Here is a 19,570-nt window from a genome sequence, read left to right on the forward strand (position 1 = left end):
TCAGTTAAGATCACTGGAGAGGTTTCCAATGGCAACGATACTGCTGCCCAATGAAGAATAGACTATAGACAATAGACAATAGACAATGGTGGCTTTGTACCAAAACAAGTGCATTGTTTTGAGAAGATGAGACTTAATTGGAATGAACTTGCAAAATGTAACTTCATACCCCAGACGGAGGTGTTTCCTCTGGGAATTAAGACAGCCAAAGTCTGTTTGAATCTTGTCTGTGTGGGCAATATACGGACAAGGGATTCAGGTTTAAACTGTGCCTTATCTATCACTTGGAAAACTGTGGGGAATTGAAAGTCTTATTAAAAACTCTGCCAATTTACTGCAAATCCAATAGAAGGACTGGATGGCAACACATATTTGTTAATACCACATGAAGGAATATGCTAAATGTGGCTTTGTTGCTTATTGATAATGCCCCTGATCACTCTGGGTCCATCGCTGGTATGTGTGTGTGTCTGTGCACGCACGCACACACAAGTTGCACTAGCTTTTCGTTTTCACCCTACAAACAGCTACCAATTTCCTTTATCATCACAACTTTTTTGCATATCTTTTATTCATTGTTGTTTATCTCTGCACATCATTGTCTATATCTCTCATTTCGCTTATCCCTAACCAGTCTGAAGAAGGGTCTTGACCCGAAACGTCACCCATTCCTTCTCTTCAGAGATGCTGCCTGTCCTACTGAGTTACTCCAGCTTTTTGTGTCTATCTTCAATATTCATACCACTGCACTGTAAGCTGCCCATGCAAAATATGAGATGCGGTTCCTCCAATTTGCATTTAGCCTCACTCTGACAGATGGAGGAGACCTTGGACAGCAGAAGCAGAGTAAAATGAACATGAATTATCCAATGATGAAGTCAATTTTTGAGGATCAGTTTGAACAATATACTTGACATTTTGTATAGGAAGGAACTGCAGCTGCTGGTTTAAACTGAAGATAGACACAAAATATTGGAGCAACTCAGCAGGACAGGCAGCATCTCTGGAGTGAAGGAATGGGTGACGTTTCAGGTCTGAAGAAGGGTCTCGACCCAAAACGTCACCCATTCTTTCTCTCCAGAGATGCCTGTCCTGCTGAGTTACTACTTGAAGTGTTATATTTCTCACTGCCACTGTGTGTTACTTGTGCGAGGGAAATTCATTCATCACAAATATAAAAATGCAGCTGTAAACCTTTCAACACTCTCATCTGTATACTGTCATCCTCCTCAAATTCACCCACCTGCTTCTTCTTAAAATTGATAGTCTTCCAGCTGCACCACAGGATGTCACATGCCTTATTCTAAAAATAATGTTGAATCCCCTTTGATGCTTGACATATTTTTTTTAAATTACAAACATATGACTTTCATCCGGGAAGATGTGCGTGATTTATCTGTTGCCCGATGAGCTGAGCTCCGCAGCTTTGTGTCGACTGGAAGGAGTAGTATTTGTTGAATATTGTTGAGAATGAAAATAGCAGCTTGTACTGGAGCCTACCAGGGAGAAGGCAATTCTGGAATTAGTGTTGTGTAATGAAGCGGATTTGATAAGGGAACTCAAGGTAAAAGAGCCATTAGGAGGTAGTGATCATAATATGATGTTTTAATCTACAATTTGAGAGAGAAAGGGAAAATTGGAAGTGTCAGTACTACAGTTGAACAAAGGGGACTATGGAGGCATGAGGGAGGAGCTGTCCAGAGTTGACTGGAAAGAGACCCCAGCAGGGAAGACGGTGGAAAAACAATGGCAGGTATTTCTGGGAATAATACAGAAGGTGCAGGATCAGTTTATTCCAAAGAGAAAGATAGATTCTAAGGGGAGTAAGAGGTGACCGTGGCTGACAAGGTAAGTCAAGGACAGTATAAAAATAAAAGAGAAGTATAATATAGCAAAGATGAGCGGGAAGCCAGAGGATTGGGACTCTTTTAAAGAGCATCAGATAACTAAAAAGGCAATACGGGAAGAAAAGATGAGGTACGAAGGTAAGCTAGCCAAGAATATAAAGGAGGATAGTAAAAGTTTCTTTAGGTACGTGAAGAGGAAAAAAAATAGTTTTCAAGGGTCCCTAAAAAAAATCTGTTTTCAAGGGTCTCTTGAAGACAGAAGCAGGTGAATTTAATATGGGGAGCAAGGAAATGGCAGACGAGTTGAAGAGGTACTTTGGATCTGTCTTCACTAAGGAAGACACAAACAATCTCCCAGATGTTCTAGTGGCCAGAGATCCTAGGGTGACGGAGGAACTGAAGGAAATTCACATTAGGCGGGAAATGGTGTTGGGTAGACTGATGGGACTGAATGCTGATAAATCCCCAGGGCCTGATGGTCTGCATCCCAGGGTACTTAAGGAGGTGGCTCTAGAAATCGTGGACGCATTGGTGTTCATTTTCCAATGTTCTATAGATTCAGGATCAGTTCCTGTGGATTGGAGGGTAGCTAATGTTATCCCACATTTTAAAAGAAGAAATTGCGGAACATTTGGATAGCAGTAACAGGATCGTTTCGAGTCAGCGCAGATTTATGAAGAGAAAATCATGCTTGACAAATCTTCTGGAATCTTTTGAGGATGTATCTAGGAAAATGGATAAGGGAAAGCCAGTGGATGTAATGTACCTGGACTTTCAGAAAGCCTTTGATAAGGTCCCACATAGGAGATTAGTGGGCAAAATTAGAGCACATGGTATTGGGGGTAGGGTAGTGACATGGATAGAAAATTGGTTGGCAGACAGGAAACAAAGAGTGAGGATAAATGGGTCCCTTTCAGAATGGCAGGCTGTGACTAGTGGGGTACCGCAAGGCTTGGTGCTGGGACCGCAGCTATTTATAATATACATTAATGACTTAGATGAAGGGATTAAAAATAACATTAGCAAATTTGCAGATGACACAAAGCTGGGTGGCAGTGTGAACAGTGAGGAAGATGCTATGAGGATGAAGGGTCTCTTGGACAGGTTGTGTGAGGGGGCAGTTGCATGACAGATGCAGTTTAATGTGGATAAATGTGAGGTTATCCAGTTTGGTGGTAAGAACAGGAAAGCAGATTATTATCTGAATGGTGTCAAGTTATGAAAAAGGGAAGTACAATGAGATCTGGGTGTCCTAGTGCATCAGTCACTGAAGGTAAGCATGCACGTACAGCAGGCAGTGAAGAAAGCTAATGGAATGTTGGCCTTCATAACAAGAGGAGTTGAGTATAGGAGCAAAGAGGTCCTTCTGCAGTTGTACAGGACCCTAGTAAGACCACCCCTGGAGTGCAGTTTTGGTCTCCAAATTTGAGGAAGGACATTCTTACTATTGAGGGAGTGCAGCGTAGGTTCACGAGATTAATTCCCGGAATGGCGGGACTGTCGTGTGTTGAACGGCCGGAGCGACTGGGCTTGGATACTCTGGAATTTAGAAGGATGAGAGGGAATCTAATTGAAACATATAAGATTATTAAGGGAATGGACACGCTTGAGGCAGGAAACATGTTCCCGATGTTGGGGGAGCCCCGAACCAGGGGCCACAGTTTAAGAATAAGGGGTAGGCCATTTAGAACGGAGATGAGGAAAAACCTTTTCACTCAGAGCGTTATGAAGCTGTGGAACTCTCTGCCTCAGAAGGCAGTGGAGGCCAATTCCCTTGATGCTTTCAAGAGAGAGTTAGATAGAGCTCTTATCAAGGGATATGGGGAGAAGACAGGAACGGGGTACTGATTGTGGATGATCAGCCATGATCACAATGAATGGTGGTGCTGGCTCGAAGGGCCAAATGGCCTACTCCTACACCTATTGTCTATTGTCTCTTGTCTCTTGTCTAAATCCAATAAACCTTGAATACTCCATAAAATGAGAGCAGCATCTGGAGTATAGCAGATCCAAATACAAGCCCTAAATGTGCATGATTTTATGACTATTGAGCCAATTCACAAGTACATTATAATCTGCCTTTTACTTAAAAACTAATAATATTCTATGGAACCACTACCCCGCATGTAGTGGATTTTCAGCTTTACTCCATGGTGTCAATTTTCATTTGGCCAGACTACTGAAAGTGACATTTTGTGTAAAGTCCTTATGTGTATAATAGGATTTGCTAGACTTTCCATCTGATCCTTCCATCAGATTTTCTCTGCACTGTGCCAGGATCGTCATAGTCATGCAGCATGGAAACAGGCATTTCACTTCAACTTGCTCATGCAACCAAAATGCCCCATCTACACCAGTCCCCCACCTGGCTGCGTTTGGCTCCCTCTAAACCTTTCATCCCTGTGTACCTGTCCAGATATCTTTTAAGTGTTCTTATAGTACCTGCCTCAACTACCTCCTCTGGCAGCTCATTCCATTTATCCACCACTGTCTATGTGGAAAATGTTGCCTCTCAGGTTCCTATTGAATCTTTCCCTTTGTCCATAAACCTATGTCCTCGGGTTCTAGATTCTCCTACTCTGGGTAAAAGACTGTGTGCATATACCCTATCTATTCCCCTTGCGATCTTGTACATCTTTATAAAATCACCCTTTATCCTCCTGCGCTCCAAGAAATAAAGTCCTAGCCTGCCCAACCTCTCATGATAGCTCAGGCCCTCATGCCCTGCAACATCCTGGTAGATCTTCTCTCCACTCTTTCCAGCTTAACAATGCCTTATTATAGCACGGTGATTAAAAATGAACACCATACTCCAAATGTCTCACCAATGTCTTGTACTACTACAACTTGATACCAAGAGGCAAAAAGATGCCCTGTGTTTCAGTAATATGTAATAATTTCCTTTAATCACTATTAGTAGAAAAATGGTAAGTTCTTGTAAAGTGATTTCATGATTTCTTTAACAGATCATAAATGTAGGAAGCCCTCTTTATGGTTGCCAACAATGTTGCCAACCATAGACCTCTCTACTACACGATTACTATCTTTTATTTAGCTTTACTTTTATTGTTAATGCACCAAGATAATGTAGAAAAACTTTAATTTATGTTCCATCCTGACAGATTATTCTGTACATAAGTACATAAGTACATTTTATTTAATATACAAAATGGCGGCGCTGCCCTAGCAGCTGCGGCTTACCTGCGGTCCATTTGTCTTTGTGTTTTGTTGTTTTTTTGTGTCTTAATTGTCGATGTGATGTCGTGTTTTTGTGTTTGTGTACTATGTGTGTTTGTGGGGGGGAGGGGGGGAACTGTAAAATTGTAAATATGTGTCCCTTCCGAACGGAGACCCGACCTTTGTTTTCTGGGTGTTGTCTCCGTTCCTGCTGCGGCCTACCATCGGCCCAACTCCTGGAGCTGGCGGCTTCCAGGGGTCTGGTTCGCAGAGCCCGCGGACCGGACTTACCATCACTGGAGCCGGCCGTCTTCGGAGGCTGCGGGAGCGGCTGCGACTCGCCTTAGGCTCGGGCCACGTGGATGCCGACATCGGGAGTTCCGGCAGCGGCAGCGTGTTCGCCCGCCCCGGATCGCGGGGCTTGGGTCGCGGACATTTCACCGTCCGGCGCGGCCTAAGATAGGCCGCGGGATTTTTCTCTGCTGGGCGGGGGCTTCAATGTCGGGAGCCACGACCACCCCGACGTGCAGCAACAGCGGCAGCGTGTTCGCCCGCCCCGGATCGGACTTATCATCGGCGAAGCCGGCCGTCTTCGGAGGCTGCGGGAGCGGCTGCGACTCGACTTAGGCTCGGCCCGCTGCGGACCGTCCGGCGCGGCCTGCAACCACAACAACCTGACCGCGGGAGAGGACGGCAGGAGAAGGGAAAATACATTGTGGCCTTCCATCACAGTGAGGAGAGGACTGGAGGAGACTCACTGTGATGGATGTTTTCTTGATGGATGTTTTTTCTTTTGTGTGTTTTTGGGGTTGTGTAATTTTAATGCCTATTTTGATGCTTTTGTTGTTGAACTGTGGGTGACTGAATTTCGTCCAATTTGGATGACAATAAAGCTATCTTGAATCTTGAATCTCTTGAATCTTGAATAATAATATCAAGGTAGTGCAAATGAGAGGAGAAAAGTACAGAATGTGGTATATAGTGTTACAGTTACAGAGAAAGAGCAGATAAAAAGTGCCAGGGCTGCAATGAGGTAGGTTGGGAGATCAAGAATTCATCACCCTCTGTCCCTCCCTTTCCCTCCCCCTTCCCAGTTCTCCCACTGTTTTCCTGTCTCCACCTATATCCTTTCTTTGTCCCACCCCGCCCGACATCAGTCTGAAGAAGGGTCTCGACCCGAAACGTCACCCATTCCTTCTCTCCAGAGATGCTGCCTGACCCACTGAGTTACTCCAGCATTTTATGATACCAAGAACTCATCACCACGTGTGTGAAAATCTTTCAAGTGTGGTAACAGTGGGAAGGAAGCTATTCATGCCTTTGGAAGTATTTACATAGGTAGAATTGTATAGAGTTTGGTTTGAGGAATTAGGTAAACTATAATTTGACAAAAATAAGAATCAAACTCTCCACACCAGATATAAAGTAAGAGAGATGTGTTGGATGAATATTTAGTAAATCTCCTTTAGTTATTGATCACTTCCTTCTTGTGTTAATTTTAATAATGCTACATTTCTTAAAAATAGCTCGCCTCGCCAGAACCTCTGTTAACCTTTATACTGTTTAATTGCCCACTGGACAAGTGTACAAGCATTACAAGATGAAGAAAATTTTCTTTCAACTAGACCTTAAAATGAAGTCTATTGTCTTTTTCCTCCATCACAATCTCGAGTCCCTAGACTCTGACTCTAGCTGTCATCCAGCAACTGAATGTAAAGAATACTGTTCACAAATTTGTCACTGAACGTGATCTTGACATGAATTGAGGATCATATTTTTGCCAACACCTCCATCATAACAATATTCATACCAGACCCCACTCCTCTGCTCTTGAACACCCCCATCCACTGGACCTTAAGTTATGTTTCATAAATTTGTGATCATCCAAAACTCTGATCACTTCGTATTGATACACCATCCCATTCATCCAATAAGCCTAAGCTTGACCTATATTGGTTCCTAAATAAGTTTTTCACCTCAAAGTTAAATTTTACACTTTTATTTTCAAATACTATCATGCGCCTTTTCTTTTCTCTTGAGTTTTGCCAATGCCATAACACTCTGTAATACCTGTATTAATACCTGTCTCTAATTCTGACTACAGATGCTGGTTTAACTCAGCAGATTAGGCGGCATCTCAGGAGGACATGGATAGGTGACGTTTCGGGTCGGGACCTATCTTCAGACTGATTACAATGGGTGGGATAGGGGGGATGTGTGGGGGGGGGGCAGGAGAAGAAAGGCAGGACACAGGCAAAGGAGGGGGGCAGGGGTTGATAGCCAGATGGTTGGACAAAGACCAGAGATGGGAAAAAAGTGTGAAACAAATGGATTAAAGAGTTGTGAATTATGAGGCTAAAGGAAGGAATGAAGGGGGCGGGGGAAAATATGTGGAAGTCCGGGGTGGAGGGGCAGGGAGGGTTGTCAGAGGTATCTAGAATTGGAGAATTCAATGTATGTACCGTTGGGTTGTCAGCTACCCAAGTGGAATATGAAGTGCTGTTCCTCCAGTTAATGTGCGGCCTCACTCTGGCAATGGAGGAAACTTAAGACAGAAAGTTCACTATGGGAATGGGAAGAGGAGTTAAAATAAATAGCAACTGGAATTCTGAATTCCTGTTCATCCCTCAATGTAATCCTTTCACTGTTATGGATCAGGCTTTCAGATCCTGAGGCCTTGAGTCTTGGAATTTCTCCCTCAACCTCTCAGTTTGTCCATCTCAGTGGCCTATCTCCACTGGGACATGACCTAAAACCCACATCTTGGGATTTGTGTTTGGTCACCTGCTGTAGCAGCTCATCATACGGTGATATCAATTTTGTTTGATTAATGTTCCTGTGAATAACTTTGGAATAAAAACTCTCAAATGCTGGGGGAATTCAGCAAGTCAGAAAGCTTTTGTGGAGGGAACGGACAGACGACATTTTGGGTCGGGATCCTTCTTCAGACTTTATTGTGCTGATTTGAGGCTGCTGTGGAAATTATTAGTGTGTAAAAAAAAAATCACATTGCCACAAATAAAGGAGCCATTGTATGAAGCCAGGTATCAAACTCTATGCAAACTATTTCATTTGATTCAACCATCTAGACTCGTATTCCTCCAATTGCAAAAGATATAAATGCACATTTTGTAATGAAATTGGCAAACAGCTTATAAAATGACAAAAGCACACATTCTATTTAAATGCTGAATTTAAGAAATATAGCTTTGTTGGAGCGGTGGAAAAATATCAGTTAATTATGGCTCCCCTGCATAAATGGCCTTTTAATGCTTCTGAAGCATTTAATGATCCCCTTGATCTCAGGTTTCAACTGCACAAAGAGAGAGCACAATAGCTTGATGGCAACAGTTCAAAACCACTTCTGACAAGAAGGCTCTCTGCAAGTACTACTAAATATTGAAACAACTAAGTAAACACAGTATAAGAGGGCAGCCTTCCAGGATATGAGAAAGACATGATGTGTCAAAACTGTTCAAACCGCTGCACACCTGACATAAAAAGCAGACAGTGATGAAGACCGACAAGCAATTGTGATATGCATGAAAGCCCGAGATGATCAGTAACCCCAACATGTCAACGATTCCTATTGACCAACCCATAATCGGGGGAGTTCAGGGTAAAAATAAAGAAATTTTGACTGGCATAAAGGCTACTTGAAGATTGAGAAGACAAAAAAGTGGAAAACATGTATTGTGATCCATATCTGCAGATATATGATTTGGTGAAAGTTTTGAACAGATTTTTTATTCTCAGCTTTTCAAGATTAATGTTTACTTTATGTTTTTATCTTAATATATATATGCACTTGGTTAATTTACATGAATATTAGCACACATTCAAAATAGCACGTGTTAATTAAAGCTACGTCTGCATCTCTTAAAGGAGACATATTTCTTAGCTGGATATGTTGCAAATATGGCTTTGGACTGGTGGGACCGAGCATCCTGATTGCTCATTTCAAACCCTGGGACCACAGGATGGAGAGAAGATGCGAGGATGAGAGGGTTGTACAAGTTGTTTCAAGAACCTGATTAGTTGTTGGAAAATTGCTCATTTCTGAACCCTGCAATGTGGGTCATCAAGCTTCTGTACCTCCTGCCTAATGGTAGCAGCGAGAAGACGGCCTTATGCGGATGGTAATCCTCGATGTTAGTCGCTGCCTGCTTGAGGAAACGTCTCATGCAGATACTTAGTGTGTGATGCTTAGATATAGTTGTGTGGCTGCAAACCCGCTGAGTTATTCCAGCACTTTGTATTTTACTCATGATTCCAGCATCTGCAACTCCCTGTCTCATCTCTTTTTGTTGATTTCCTCAATTGTTCCCAGGCCTTTTGACTGGTTATTTTTCTTTTTTGTTTGCTTGGAGTTAAAAAAGACCTAGTAAAATACAACAATACTTGAAAATAAAATCAATGGATGCACCATGGGCAAACAATGTTATCCTGTCAATTTGTTGCCGGACAGGTGTTACCAGTGGGTCTTCCATCAGCAAAATAAACCAGCCTTTAAAATGGCTTACTTGTAAAATTATTCCTGAATGCTGTCCAGGTTTTGTTGCATCAGCCGCAGACAGCTTCATTATCTGAGGAACAGAATGTAGTCACCTCAACCTGTGCCAATGATTAGGAAATGTGACCGACATCAAGAAAATCATGAACACTGGCAAGGCCCTTCATGGCTCCAGTCTGACAGATGCTGCCTGTCTTATTCCGTGTCCTTCTAGGATTTTCTGGTTTTGTTACTTATAAAGCTCTTGGCGGCTTAACCTCACCAATCACCCCAGCCATCATATCAGCCTGATCTCAATGTCAGTGCTCCTACCTTCCACCCTACATGCAATCGTTACTCATTCTCCATACTGTACAATCAGTTCATTGCCAATGTCTGCACCATCTTCTCGTTTGCCTTAGCAACCCTCATCATTTCAAAACAGTTTCTACCAGTCACTCTTTGCAAATCGTTCAACGTCCACTTTCATAGAACAGTACAGCACCCGAGTAGGCCCTTCGGCCCATAATGTCTGTGCCGAGCATGATGCCAGGACCGTCTCTTGCGGCCGCGGGACGGTTCAGCGCCAGGTGCGGCTCGGCCGCGGGGCCTTCCATCGCCCGGCGCGGCTCGGCCGCGGGACTTTACATCGCTGGTGCGGCTTGGCCGCGGGACCTAACATCGCCCGGTGCGGCTCGGCCGCGGGACTTAGCAGTGCACGGTACGGCCGCGGGGCCTTCAATCGCCTGGCTCGGCCGCGGGACTTTTCAGCGTCCGGTGCGGCTCGGCCGCGGGGACTTCCATCCCCTTGCGGGGACTATGCGGGTCAGTCGGGGACGAGCTGTCTGTCCGTGGGCGTGGGGAAGAGAGTGGAAGTTTTGTTGCCTCCATCACAGTGAGGGGGTGTTTGGAGTCACTGTGATGGATGTTTGTGTTGGGGTCATATGTCTTGTGTTCTTTTTTGTTGTTGTTTGTGACTGCAATGTAATTTCGTTCGGTACCTCGGTACCGAATGACAAATAAAGCTCTGTATTACTGTATTACCTGCACGTAACACATATCCCTCCAATTCTAAATTTCTTTTAAATGCCACTAACGTACCTGCTTCAACCACCCCCACCAGCAGCATGTTCCAGACACTCGCCACTGTCTGTGTAAAAACATCATAAACAATAAATTCTCCATATCTATTGAAACCCTCGACTATTGATCAGGTCTTGAGTTCAAATCTTAGCATGGCAGATAGGAAATTTAAGTCTAAGTAATTAGTAAATCTGCAACTAATTATATGGCTAATGTCAAAAATGTTGATCATGGCTATAGGATATTGTTATACAAACTCATTTGGATATCCTTCAGGGACAGGAATCTGCCATATTTACCCACTCTGGATGATATGTAACTCCAGAACCATCGATGATCTCTCAGCTAACTTCTGGAAGGGAAAAGCATTAAGTTCAGGGGCAATTAATTATGGACCATAAATTCCAAACATGCCAGCGATCTCCACTTGTTAACAAAAAAAAGCAAAGTCTACTGTCTCTACTGTCAACTTTACTATCATGCAGTGCCTCCTCAAAGTGAGATCTTTCTATATTTAGTTTAGTTTAGAGACAGGCCCTTCGGCCCACTGGGTCTGCGCCGACCAGCAATACTGGCACATTAACACTATCCTACACACACTAGGAACAATTTACATTTATACCAAGTCAATTAATCTACAAACCCGAGGGTCTTTGGAGTGTGAGGGGAAACCAAAGATCTCAGAGAAAACCCATGCAGGTCATGGGGTGAACGTACAAACTCCGTTCAGACAGCCCCTCTAGTCGGGGTCGAAGCCGGGACTCTGGCGCTGTAAGGCAGTAACTCTACCGCTGCGCCATCATGCCACCGCGGTTTCATCATAGATTTGATCTAAATGTAGAAATGTTTTTCAAAGGTGAAGTGGTACTGACTATTCCTGATATTATGGTAGAATTTGACAGAGTTTGGCATCAAAGAGCAGTAATGAAATGGGAATTCGAAGGTCTCAGATGGTCTCAGCCCCAGTTTATTGCCATAAAAGTTTCTTATAGCAGTACTCTTAATCCAATGTCTAACCTACCATCATGCATGAAATGATCATTTTCTTCGATGATTGCATAGCCTTTAGTGTTGTTCACAATTCATCAGATATTGAGGCATTCTGTCCCTACATTTATGAATCATATTCATATAAGTACTGATAGGTGACAAGTTAAATTACCGTTGTGCAGGAGTCCAGAGATACCTCCCCTTAATATTAAACCCCGTGCCAGCTACATAAATGCTGTTGTCAGAAGGGCAGGTCAGAGACCAGGGTATCCTGCAGCAAGTGACTCACTCACTTAAAATCTTTCCACTTTTTACATCCAAGACAACTGCTTAATTAGCGCTCAATCTACCACGCTAAATATTCATTCCTTTCGCTGCTAGGCACACAGTGAAACATTAATAACATGCAGTGCAGATAGATATTCATCCCGGCTACAATAACAGCACCTCTCAATTCCGTAACTTCTACCACGAAGAAGAATCAGGGCAGCAGGCAGATGGGAACACCACTGTTTTCAAGTTGCCTGATAACTTGCACTCCACCTTCATTTAGAAATAAAATGCCATTCCTTCATTGTCCTTGGGTCAAAATTCTGGAATCCTCTTCCCAACAGCATGTAACGGTTCAGGAAGATGGCTTACAACCATCTCCTCGAGAGCAATTAAAGATGGGTAATAAATTCTGGATTCCCATTGACTGCCGGGATGCTGAAGATTAATACATTTTTTAAAAATGTGATGGAAATCTTTCCATTTTGGATTAATTCTCTACCAATTCTCTCAAAATGAGACCGCACCTGGAGTACTGTAGGCAGTTTTGGTCTCCAAATTTGAGGAAGGATATTCGTGCTATTGAGGGCGTGCAGTGTAGGTTTACTAGGTTAATTCCCGGAATGGCGGGACTGTCATATGTTGAAAGACTGGAGCGACTAGGCTTGTATACACTGGAATTTAGAAGGATGAGAGGGGATCTTATCGAAACGTATAAGATTATTAAGGGGTTGGACACGTTAGAGGCAGGAAACATGTCCCCAATGTTGGGGGAGTCCAGAACAAGGGGCCACAGTTTAAGAATAAGGGGTAGGCCATTTAGAACGGAGATGAGGAAGAACTTTTTCAGTCAGAGAGTTGTGAATCTGTGGAATTCTCTGCCTCAGAAGGCAGTGGAGGAGGCCAATTCTCTGAATGCATTCAAGAGAGAGCTAGATAGAGCTCTTAAGGATAGCAGAGTCAGGGGGTATGGGGAGAAGGCAGGAACGGGGTACTGATTGAGAATGATCAGCCATGATCACATTGAATGGCGGTGCTGGCTCGAAGGGCTGAATGGCCTACTCCTGCACCTATTGTCTATTGTCTATTGTCTATTGAATGGCGGAGGGCCGAATGGCCTACTCCTGCACCTATTGTCTATTGTCTATTGTCTATAAAATGTACAACATCACACAAGACAAAGCAACCTTCTTGTTTGGTATCTAATTTACAGCCATAGACATTCACTTCCTCCTCTTCATCAACCCATCATTGGTGTTCCAGTACATACCATCCACAAGATGAAGAACAGTAACTAACCAAGGTTTCTTCAACAGCACAGTAGCGCAGTGGTCGAGTTGCAGTCTTACAGAGAACCATGTTCAATACTGACTATAGGTGCCTTTATATGAATGAATGAATGAATGAATGAATACATTTATTGGCCAAGTATGCATATACAAGGAATTTGCATTGGTACTCCGCTCACAAATGACAACACAAACATACAGTTAACAATTAAGAATAAAGCATAAACACATCAAAACAATAAGGATACATCATTACGGTCTAAACATGTGGGTGCAAATAAACAAGAGCAAAAAAGAGACTACAGACTTTGGTTATTGAGTAGAACTATCACTCGTGGAAAAAAGCTGTTTTTATGTCTGGCTGTGGCTGCTTTGACAGTCCAAAGTCGCCTTCCAGAGGGAGTTTTTATGTTCTCCCTGTGACCATCTGGGTTTCCTCCAGGTGCTCTGGTTTCCTCACACATTCCAAAGACATGCATGTTTGTAGATTAATTGGCTTCTGTAAATTGTCAGTGTGCAGGATAGAATTAGTGTAGGAGTGATCGCTGCTCTGCGTGGACAAGGTTTTACACTGTATCTATAAACTAAACTAAACTAAACTAAACTAAACTAAACTAAACTAAAACAATGAATGCAGCAACTGGAAGACCAATCTCACCAGATGCATGGAAAAAAATGATTGGCTGCAAGGTCCCCTTCAGGTCATGTTCAATAATAACTTGGAAATATCTTGTTCTTTTTTTCATTGTCATTTGATCAGAAAAAGAAAGCTCCCGCCTGATAGTCGGAATAATGTGATCAGCAGGTGGCAGTGTGTCAAAAAGGTGCTTCAGCATCACCTTCTGAAGGGCACTTAGGGATGGATATAAAAGGTTGGCCATGCCAATTATGCCCATTTCCCATGAGTCATTTAAAATTGCAAACAAGGCAGATGGGTGAAAGTGGCCTTGTCAAGCTTGCCAGTACGTAGGATTCATGCTGCCTGAGTAATTAAGATAATAACAAAGCAGCATTTTTAAATGAATGTTAATGTCACATTGATGTGCTTCTTTGTTTTGATTCAGGTCCTGGTGAAAGCAAGGGAGCTAATACTCAATGAGAAGCCGAGCCCTTTTCAGACCAAAAACAATGTAACTGTGATATTTCCTTTTGTACAGCGACCAAATTGAATAAGTAATTAATAATGATGTTGTCCGAAAATTGATTTACTTTTCAAACCCAGAAAGAATACTGTAGTGCAAGACAACTTACTGAAGAGTTTCAGTAGCAGGTCATTTACAAAGTGGTTGCAAGGGGTAAAATTTGGAAAACAATGTTAATCTGACAAGCAATATAAAATCTTCCAAAACTTGTAGATAATACAGTTTAATTTAATACAGAGAAATACGAGGTGTTGTATTTTGGGAAGTCTAACATGGGCAGGACCTACCCAGTGAATGGTAGGGCTCTGGGGAGTGTTGCAGATCAGAGGGATCTAGGAGTGCAGGTGAAGGTCAAGTCACAGTTAGATAAGGTGGTCAAAAAGGCTTTTGGTACGTTGGCCTTCATCAGTCAGAGTATTGAGTTTAGAAGTTGGGAGGTCATGTTGCAGTTATATAAGACGTTGGTGAGGCTGCATTTAGAGTATTGTGTTCAGTTCTGGGCGCCATGTAATAGGAAAAATGTTGTCAAGTTGGAAAAGGTACAGAGAAGATTTATGAGGATGTTGTCAGGACTGGAGGGTCTGAGCTATAGGGAGAGGTTGAATAGACTGGGACTCTATTCCTTGGAGCGCAGGAGAATGAGGGATAATCTTATAGAGGTGTATAAAATCAGGAGAGGAATCGATCGGAATAGACATTGGTTTAAGGTGAGGGGTAACTTTTTCACACAAATGGTGGTGGGTGTATGGAATAAGCTGCCAGAGGAGATAGTTGAGGTAGGGACTATCCCAATGTTTAAGAAACAGTTAGACAGGCACATGGATAGGACTTGTTTGGAGGGATATGGACCAAACGCAGGCAGGAGGGACTAGTGTAGCTGGGACATTTTGGCCGGTGTGGGCAAGTTGGGCCGAAGGGCCTGTTTCCACATTGTATCACTCTATGACTCTACTAGCCCTCACCTCATGCCTTCCAATTACCTTTCTTTCACATCTTTATTTACTGGCTATATTCCCACTACACTTTCAATCCTTCAACCATCGCTTCGCCTCCAGAGATGCTGCTTGACCCTCTGAATTCCTGCAGCAGTTTGTTTTTAATAATAATAATAATAATAATAATGCATTACATTTATATAGCGCTTTTCATATACTCAAAGACGCTTTACAGGGATTTAGAGAACATAGGGAAGTGAATAAATAGATAAATAAGTAAACGAACAGAGAAAGGAGACAGATGGTGAGGTGACCTTCAGTGGTTGAAGGCAGTACTGAACAGGTGAGACTTCAGTGATGTTTTGAATGTGGTGAGTGAGGAGGAGTCTCTGACGGTTTGGGGTAGTGAGTTCCATAGGGTGGGAGCAGCGATGGAGAAAGCCCTGTCCCCCCAGGATGCAGCTTCGCTTGCTGAGTGCTTCCTACTTTTTCTCATTGTATTCAGATATTTATGAAATTAAACATATGCTAAATTTTAAATTTAGGTCTAACATGAACAATTATAATGATTTTTTTTTAATTTAAAAAAGTAATATTTACTTTATTTATCCATTGTTGTGTTCTTGATTGACATTTGGTTGAACCTTCTGATCCTAAACCATCATACAACTCAAGAACTGTTCATTTAGAGATACTCTATTTAATGAAATTTCATATCTGCAGCAAGATCATGAAAATTGAAAGCAAGCTGGAGCAGTGCCAATTCATGCAGAAGGGTGTCTCTGCGGATCTCATTCAATGCCTTTATCATTTTGATTGTCTGTGCAAAATAATAATTTATTTATCTCTATGGCTGATTGTTTTAAATCTTAATTATTTCCTGCCAACTGAATACTTGCAATTAGAGTCATGCAGTAATACAGCAAAGAAATAGGCCCTTTGCTTCACTATGTCTACAGCAACTTTCATTCCTACCTGCACTAATCCCACTTGTCTTGAATAATTCCATATTCCTCTGTGCCCTGCTCATTCAAGTATCTGTCTAGATGTTTCTTAAATGTTGCTACCATTCCTCTCTCCACCAACTCCTATGGCAGCTCATTCAGACACCAACTACACTTTGAAAAAAAAAATATCCCTCAGATCCAGTTTAAACCTCTTCTCTTTCATATGCAAACATGCCCTCTAGATTGCAGACTTTACTCTGGACTTTAGATCTCAGCGATCCAGCGTGGAAACAGGCCCTTCGGCCCACCAAGTCAGTGCCAACCAGCGATCTCCGTACACTCACGCTATCTTACACACTAGGGACAATTTACAATTTACAGACGGCAATTAACCTACAAACCTGTATATCTTTAGAGTGTGGGGGGAAACCGGAGCACCCGGAGAAACCCCAGCTGTCACAAGGAGAATGTACAAACTCTGCACTGCCTGCACCTGTGGTCAAGATCAAACCTGGGTCTCTGACGCCCTAAGGCAACAGCTCTACCGCTGCGCCACCATGCTACCCACACATTCCCTACTTTTACTTTTAAACATCTGCACCATGGGAAATAGACAATAGACAATAGGTGCAGGAGTAGGCCATTCAGCCCTTCGAGCCAGCACCGACTCTGGCTACCTACCCTATCTTTGCCTGTCATCATTTTATATACCTCTATCATGTCATCTCTAAGCCTTCTTTGCTCTGGGGAAACAGACCAGGCCGATCCAATCTCCCCAGATAACTCTAGCTTTCCAATCCAGTCAATGTCCTTGTGAATCCTTTCTGCACCCTCTGCAGCGTAATCACTTCCTTCCTACAGTGTGGTGACCAGAATTTACACAATTCTGGATTTGTGCTAGCCCTTCAGTAATATTCTCAACGTATCATTTTACTTTGATTTCAGAGCTATTCAGCTACTCTGTTCAGCTTTGTAATTTCTGGCTTGGTTCTGCTATTTTTTTCACGGCAATCTGAACCCCTTGTTTCTGTTCCTGTGTGACTCCTGTTATGTTCCTTCTTCACCTTCCAACACCATCCAATGTTTTTAATCAAGTCAAATAAGTCAAGTTTATTTTCATATGCTGAAGTAGACTTTACCATTCCTCTCTCCACCAACTCCTACAGCGCGGAAACATGCCCTTCATCTTAGCAAGTCGGCACGGACCAGTTGTGTAGGAAAATAACCGCGGATGCTGGTACAAATCGAAGGTATCACAAAATGCTGGAGTAACTCAGCAGGTCAGGCAGCATCTAGGAGAGAGGGAATGGGTGACGTTTCGGGTCGAGACCCTTCTTCAGACTGAAGTGACCATCAGTCACCGACCCAACCCGTGTACCCGCTCCCCAGTTACTTTCCTGTGCATCCACAGGAGATGTAACACCTGTCCCTACACTTCCTCTCGCTAAGGAGTTCTGGATGGAGTGGAAAGCAGAAAGGGGTGGAGACAGGAAGATGTGACTGATGGGAGGATCATGTTGAAGATAGTGGGGATGTTGGAAAATGGTGCATTGGATATGGAGGCCGGGGCAGGGGAGGGAGTGGAAGGTGAACACTAGGGGAACTCTAGTCTTGTTCCATCTGGGGAGAGATGGAGAAAGAGCATATCTGTGGGTCGCAAAGATGACATGGGTGAGGATGCCATCTACACCAGCTGGGGGAAGCAACTTTGCTTTCAAATTCGTGAGGCACAATAAGCTGTCATTGTTTACTAGTATGATAATCACTTTTGTTCTTCTAAAGGGCGGATTGTTGAAAATCTTGCTTCCTTCCTGCTAATTGGATAGCGGAGTGAGGGGGTATGGGGAGAAGGCAGGAACGGGGTACTGATTGAGAGTGATCAGCCATGATCACATTGAATGGCGGTGCTGGCTCGAAGGGCTGAATGGCCTACTCCTGCACCTATTGTCTATTGTCTATAATTGAATACTTACAATTCTAGATTTGTGAGACATTGTTGTGAGACATTTTGGTATTGATATTCATGATTTTCAAATAATTTCATGAACATTTAAAATCTTGGCTTGTTGGAATCTCCCATCAACAAACCCATGCTGACTATCCCTAATCAACTTGTGGTATTCCAAATGCACCTGTATCTTGTTCCTCAAGATCCACTCAAGTAACTTGCATAAATTATTGAAAGTGTTTATGAAGCTTCAGTAAGTAACTATGAAGACAGCAGTATGTTGGCCATTATTTCAAGTGAATTTGAGTGTAATTGTAGAGATATATGAAATGTCCTGGCGAGACTGCATCTGAAACATTGCATACAGATCTCGTCTTCCCATCAAAGGAAGAATATGCATTTGATAGAAGGAATGTAATGAAGGTTGACCATGTCAATTCCTGGGATAGAGTTTGTTCAATGAGAAGAGTTTAAGCACACTGGATTCATAATTACTTGATTTTGGAAACATCAGAATTGATCTCATTGAAGCAAATCCTGCAAGAAATGAAAATTTAAAAACCATTAAAGATGCTGGAAATTTCAAATAAGTACAAAAAATCGTGCCTTGTGTGGTAGTCAAACAATAAAATGGTGAATCTTTGGAATTTTCCCGAGAGGGCAGTGAAGGCTCAATTGCTGAATATATTCAAGACAGTGATCAATTGGTTTTTGGATATTAAGCAAGAATACTTGCCCCGCTTTAGTTTAGTTTAGTTAGTTTATTACTATCATCATGGAAATGGAGATACAGATCCAGTCAAATCATACCACACATGAGTACAATCAAATCACACACAAATAGAAGAGTGGAACGATTGCAATGGATCTTAGCAGATCCTCTTCTGGGACCAGCACACAAAGCTTCATGTTTCTTGACAAACATATCAGCAACAACTTGTCCTGGACCAACCACATTGAAACTATAACCAAGAAATTATTAAAGATGTTATGGCAGCACATTTGAAAAGCAGTGACAGGATCGGTCAAAGTCAGCATGGATTTATGATGGGGAAATCATGCTTGACTAATCTGGATTTTTTTGAGAATGTAACAAGTAGAATGGATAAGGGAGAGCCAGTGGATGTGGTGTATCTGGACTTTCAAAAAGCCTTTGTCTAGGTTCCACACAAGAGATTAGTGTGTAAGATTAAAGCACATGGTATTGGGGGTAGGGTATTGATATGGATAGAGAGCTGGTTGGCAGACAGGAAGCAAAAAATAGGAATTAATGGGTCCTTTTCAGAATGGCTGGCAGTGACTAGTGGGGTGCTGAAAGGCTCGTTGCTGGGACCCCAGTTATTTACAATATATATTAACGATTTAGATGAGGGAATCAAATGTGACATCTCAAAGTTTGCAGATGACACAAAGCTGGGTGGCAGTGTGAGCTGTGAGGAGGATACTATGA

The sequence above is a fragment of the Rhinoraja longicauda genome, chromosome 3 (genome assembly GCF_053455715.1).
Source record: "Rhinoraja longicauda isolate Sanriku21f chromosome 3, sRhiLon1.1, whole genome shotgun sequence".
NCBI lineage: Eukaryota > Metazoa > Chordata > Chondrichthyes > Rajiformes > Arhynchobatidae > Rhinoraja > Rhinoraja longicauda.